The sequence below is a fragment of the Papio anubis genome, unplaced genomic scaffold, assembly GCF_008728515.1.
Source record: "Papio anubis isolate 15944 unplaced genomic scaffold, Panubis1.0 scaffold82, whole genome shotgun sequence".
Taxonomy (NCBI): domain Eukaryota; kingdom Metazoa; phylum Chordata; class Mammalia; order Primates; family Cercopithecidae; genus Papio; species Papio anubis.
Genome location: NW_022168425.1, coordinates 1 through 5,253, shown reverse-complemented (window position 1 = coordinate 5,253; position 5,253 = coordinate 1).

Genomic DNA, 5,253 nt, shown 5'->3' with positions numbered 1-5,253 from the left:
AGAATGCAACACATGAAAATCTGTGGGAATATAGCTATATCTGTGCTTAGTAAAAAATTCTATGCCCTCAAATGCATACATTAGAAAAGAAGAAAGGCTGAAAAAATACCACTGATGTAAGTTTATCTGTAAATAAGTTTTGGAGAGTACAGAGCTAATGTCCAAAGACTAGGAGAGGCGTTTTAATTTTTTTGTTAGTTCATTTTTGGTTTTGTTTTTTCAGCTCCTGGCATTCAGGGAAATATATGTCAAAACACTGGCTGAAGACAAGCTAAAGGAACAGAGACTTCAGTCACTGTAAACAATAAGGAATACAGTATTTGCAAAAACAGTTTAGAAAAGTCACTAAATAAACAACTATAGCCTTCAACAATCAAATGCACACACACATGCACACAACCTTGGAGTAAGAAAGATAATATAATTTCCAGAATTAAAACATTGTATTATTCAAATGTTCACTTTTCAACAAAAAATTACAATGCATATAAAAAAGAAAAGTATAGCTCACTCAAAGAAAGAAAATAAGTTGATAGAAATGTGCCAGATATGAGCCTTACCACAAAATACTTTAAAGCAATTGTTCTAAATATGCTCAAAAGTTAAATATGGTGAAAGAATAAAGAAAATCAGGAAAATAATCTGTGAACAAAATTAGAAAGAGAAATTATAAAAACAAACCGCGCAAAAATTCTTCAGATGAAAAGTACAATAAATAAAAAATTTACTACAACTGAAAGATGTGAATCTTTCTAGAAGTTCAATAAACTCAGAGTAGGAGAAACTAAAACATGGGAATTCAAGATGAGATTTGGGTGAGGACACAACCAAACCATATCAGGCTATGTGGTCTCTAGACACCAATTTCCACTCACACCATCTCTACCTTCTCATTTCATTCTTCCCCATCATATTACACATTTTTGCCTTTGGCAGTCTGAGAGGTCAGACAGAAGTGGCACCTTCACCCCAGGACATTCATTTCCCTTTCTTTGGTTACCAAAGAGAGGCTACAGTTTTTCTTTGGGCTAGCAGCCATTCATATATCTTCTCTGACAAATTTTCTTTTTGTTGTTAATGCTCCCAAAGCATCTACCTCCTAAGTCCACTTCTTTTTTCAATAGTCACTGATATTCACTTCATCTGTGCTTTGAATATGCATGAAATTAATACAGAGCAGGATGTAGAGATGGGATGAGTGTAATTGAAGTAATGCTTTTTTGTTTTAGTATTTTCTTGCCAGCTTCTCTTATTCTGATAATAAAAACATTAATAAAGCCTTTTTTTTTTTATTTAGTGAAAGAAAGCATTCAAGGTAAGAAAAAAATACATGTTTTCTAAAGAAAATCGTTTGTTTCAGTAGAGACATGATATTACCTTCATTGTCCAAGTTTGTACTAAGTACAAAATGTGTTTGATTGGCTACATACATAATAAAAGTTTTCAGGTTTTTAAAATAAAATGAATGCACCTGGCCTGGAACATGTATCATACTATCCCCTCACATACAACCTACTCTAGTTCACTGGGCCTTTTAACCATCTTTCAATCCAAGAGGCCACAAGTGGTATCGCCACTCTGTGACTGGTGTTTGCCTTTTAATTACCAGGGAAGGTCTTCTGCACTCTCTGCCCCACCTCCCCACAGCCAACACACAAACCCTAGGCACACTTGTTCTCTGCCCTTATTTACAGTGCTCAAGTGGAAGCTGTCTTGGACCCTGTCTACTTTACCCCACCTGACCTGCGGAGCACAGTCTGCTGAGCCTTTCACCCCTGAATTCCACATCTCTAGAGCCCTAGGAGGTGCCTATCCTTGCTGCAGTGTTCCTGCCTGCCAGTTCATCTCTCTGGGGGCCCCTCAGCCAGGCTTAGGTCAGTGATTAAGAAGCTCTCACCTGCTGACCACATTGATTAACCTAGATCAGGTATTCTCAACTGGAGATGTTTGTGGACCACCTGAAATTGCATCAAAGTTACCTGTGAGTGTGTGTGTGTGTGTGCGTGCACACACACGCACATGTCTATTAAATACTTTGCCAATTTTTAGGGCCAGGTGCGATGACTCACACCTGTAATTCCAGCACTTTGGGAGGCCGAGGTGGGTGGATCTCTTGAGCTAAGGAGTTCAAGACCAGCCTGGGCAACATGGTGAAACTCCATCTCTTAAAAAAAAAAAAAAAAATAGAAAAAAAATCCTTTGCCAAATTTTAAATTGCGTTATTTATATTTAAATTGTATTTTGCTGTTGAGTTGTAGAAGTTCTTTATGTATACCGGATACTAGAATATATAAATTTATAAATTAAATAAATATATAAATATACCTATCTTATCAGACACATGATTTGTAAATGTTTTCTTCCATCCTGTAGGTTGGCTATTCACTTTCTTGATGGTTTCCTGTGATGCACTAAAGTTTTAAAATCTGATAAAGTTCAACTTATCTATTTTTCGCTTTATCATGGTTTTGGTATCATTTCTAAGAATTCATTACAAAATACAAGGTTATGAAGATTTATCAATGTGTTTTCGCTGGAAAATTTAATTGCTTTGACTCACTGTACTGGTGTCTGAGCATTAAACAAAGCAGGCACCTCTCCCAGTCTTCACAGCCTGATCTCATGAAGGAGAAGACCTCCACCAATCTGCCCAGCCGGAGATTTTGGAGACTTCTAACAACTTTTTCCCTCCCCATGGGGAAACAGACAACTGTAGTTTTTGTTCCCTCACTCTGTGCTGAGCCGTGGGATTGGGGGAGGATCAATGGTGTCTCTCAGTCCTAGCTGCCGTTTCATTCTCCTTTGGGCATCTGGACTGTGCTGGACCTGTCAGAGCTCCAGGCCTAGCAATACAACGCGATTTCTTTGGTGAGCTTCAGAGAAATTGGGGTGCTGGATGTGGTGATCGCCTCTTTCCCTCCCTAGGGAAAGCGGAAAGCTGGAAGTTTTCATCTGCTAGTTTTGTGCTTAGCATGGGTGAGAATCAATGGAATCACCAGCCCAAGCCACCACCTCTGTTCTTTCCTGGGTGTCTAGACTATGCTGAAGCAATCAGAGCTCCAAGACTGGCAAGACAGGAGCCAGTCCTCTGGGAAACCCCTTGGAAAAGTAGGGGTACTGGACATGTGAACCTACCCTTTTTGTCCCTGGGATGAAGCTGGAAGTTAGGGGGTTTCTTTCTGACTATATGGCACTAGCTGGGGGCAGGGTATCTAAAAGAGGGTGTCCCAAATCTCCCTATCAACTTATGTGAGTTTGGTTTTGCGTTCTTTCAGAGTGCAGGAGCATTTCAATTAGCTTCTGATTTATCACAAAGGAAATTTCTGAAATGTTGCTGAAACAGTGTATTTGTTGGCAAGTTAGGAGAGCTTTCTATAATGCCATCTTGCTGATGTCATTCCCTCTATTTTATTTATCTTTGTTCTAATTTCTACTATTTCTTTCCTTCTGATAGCTGTATATGTAGCTTTCCCCATTTTTCTAGTTTGTTTAGGTGTAAAGTTAGGTTGCTAACTTGGAATCTTTATGCTTTTTAAATATAAGTGTTTAAAGCTATAAATTTCCCTCTGAGCATTGCCTTTGCTACATCCTACAAGTTTTGATAAGTTGTGTTTCAATTTTAAGTCATCTCAGAGTATTTTCTACTCTTACAATTTATTCTTTGAGCCATTGGATTGTAAAGAGTGCGCTGTTTAATTTCCACATATGTGGAATTTCCTGTTTTCTATCTGTTATTGACTTCATGTTTCATTCAATTTTGGTTGGAGAAAATGCCTTGTGTGATTTTATTGTGTTTAAATTTATTGAATTTTGTTTTGTGCTTCAATATGGTCTATATCCTAGATAATGTTCCATCTGCCCTTAAGAAGAAAGTGTATTTTTCTGTTATTAGGTGGGACGTTTTATATATGCCTGTTAGGACCAGTTGGTTTATAGTGTTGTTCAAGTCCTCTATTTCCTTATTGAATGTCTATCTAGTTGTTCTGTTGTTGAGAATAGGATATTAATCTAACCCCGCTTGAAGCAAGAAAAAAAGCATAAAAAAGAGAACAAGATATTGAAATTTCCAACTATTATTGTATAACCCTTCATTTCTCCTTTCAATTTGTCAGTTTTTGCTTCGTGTAATTTGGGGCTCTGTTATTAGGTGCATATATGCTTAAAATTATAATATCCTCTTGATGGATTGACACTTTATCAATGTATAATGTTCTTCTTTATCTCTATAACACATTTTAAAGTCCATTTTGCCTAGTATTAGCATAGCCACTTCAGCTCTCTTTTGGTTATTATTTACATGGAATATCTTTTCTCATTCTTTCACTGTCAAACAATTTGGTCCTTGAATCTAAAAAGAGTCGGCTTTAGACAGTGTAGACTTGGATCATGCTTTTTCAAAATCTATTCTGCCTATCTGCCTTCTAATTGGAGAGTTCAGTTCTAATAACCACGTTTCCTAGTTTCTGTATTTGATAACTGTGATATCTGGGGATTGTTGATCCTAAAGGGACTGCTTCTCCAAGGGTTAGCTAATTCCTAGCTATAGCAAACAACTCAGCTGTGAGCACCCCTTTCATTTGCAAACCAACCAATCCAGAACCCATAACACCAAATATCTCCTTTATCAGGCTCTCACTGATACCACGCTAATTATCAGCACTAATCACAATAGGGCCAGGTAACAGACAGCTAGAAACAGACTTTTATCCCTGAGCCATTGAAATGGTTCAAATTAGCCAATCCCAAACCTACGTATCCTGCCACACTTGTTTCTTCCCCTCCCCTCCCACCCCCCACACAAAAAAACCAATAAAGCCTCTTGCCCTCATTTTTTCTTCACTTGCTCTGCCCATGACTGACTCTGGTGCTTCCTCATGTGGCCCTGTGTGTCATGGTATACTTTCTGTTTCTAGGTATCAGTGATTATAAAAAGTCTTTCTTCATGACGGTCATTTTTGTGTCAGTATATCTTACCATATTTGATTAAAACAAATCCTGGGTACTTTTAAAACATTAATTCGTTTACACTTAAAGTAATTATTAGCCGGGCGCGGTGGCTCAAGCCTGTAATCCCAGCACTTTGGGAGGCTGAGACGGGCGGATCACGAGGTCAGGAGATCAAGACCATCCTGGCTAACACGGTGAAACCCCGTCTCTACTAAAAAATACAAAAAAACTAGCCGGGCGAGGTGGCGGGCGCCTGTGGTCCCAGCTACTCCGGAGGCTGAGGCAGGAGAATGGCGTAAACCCGGG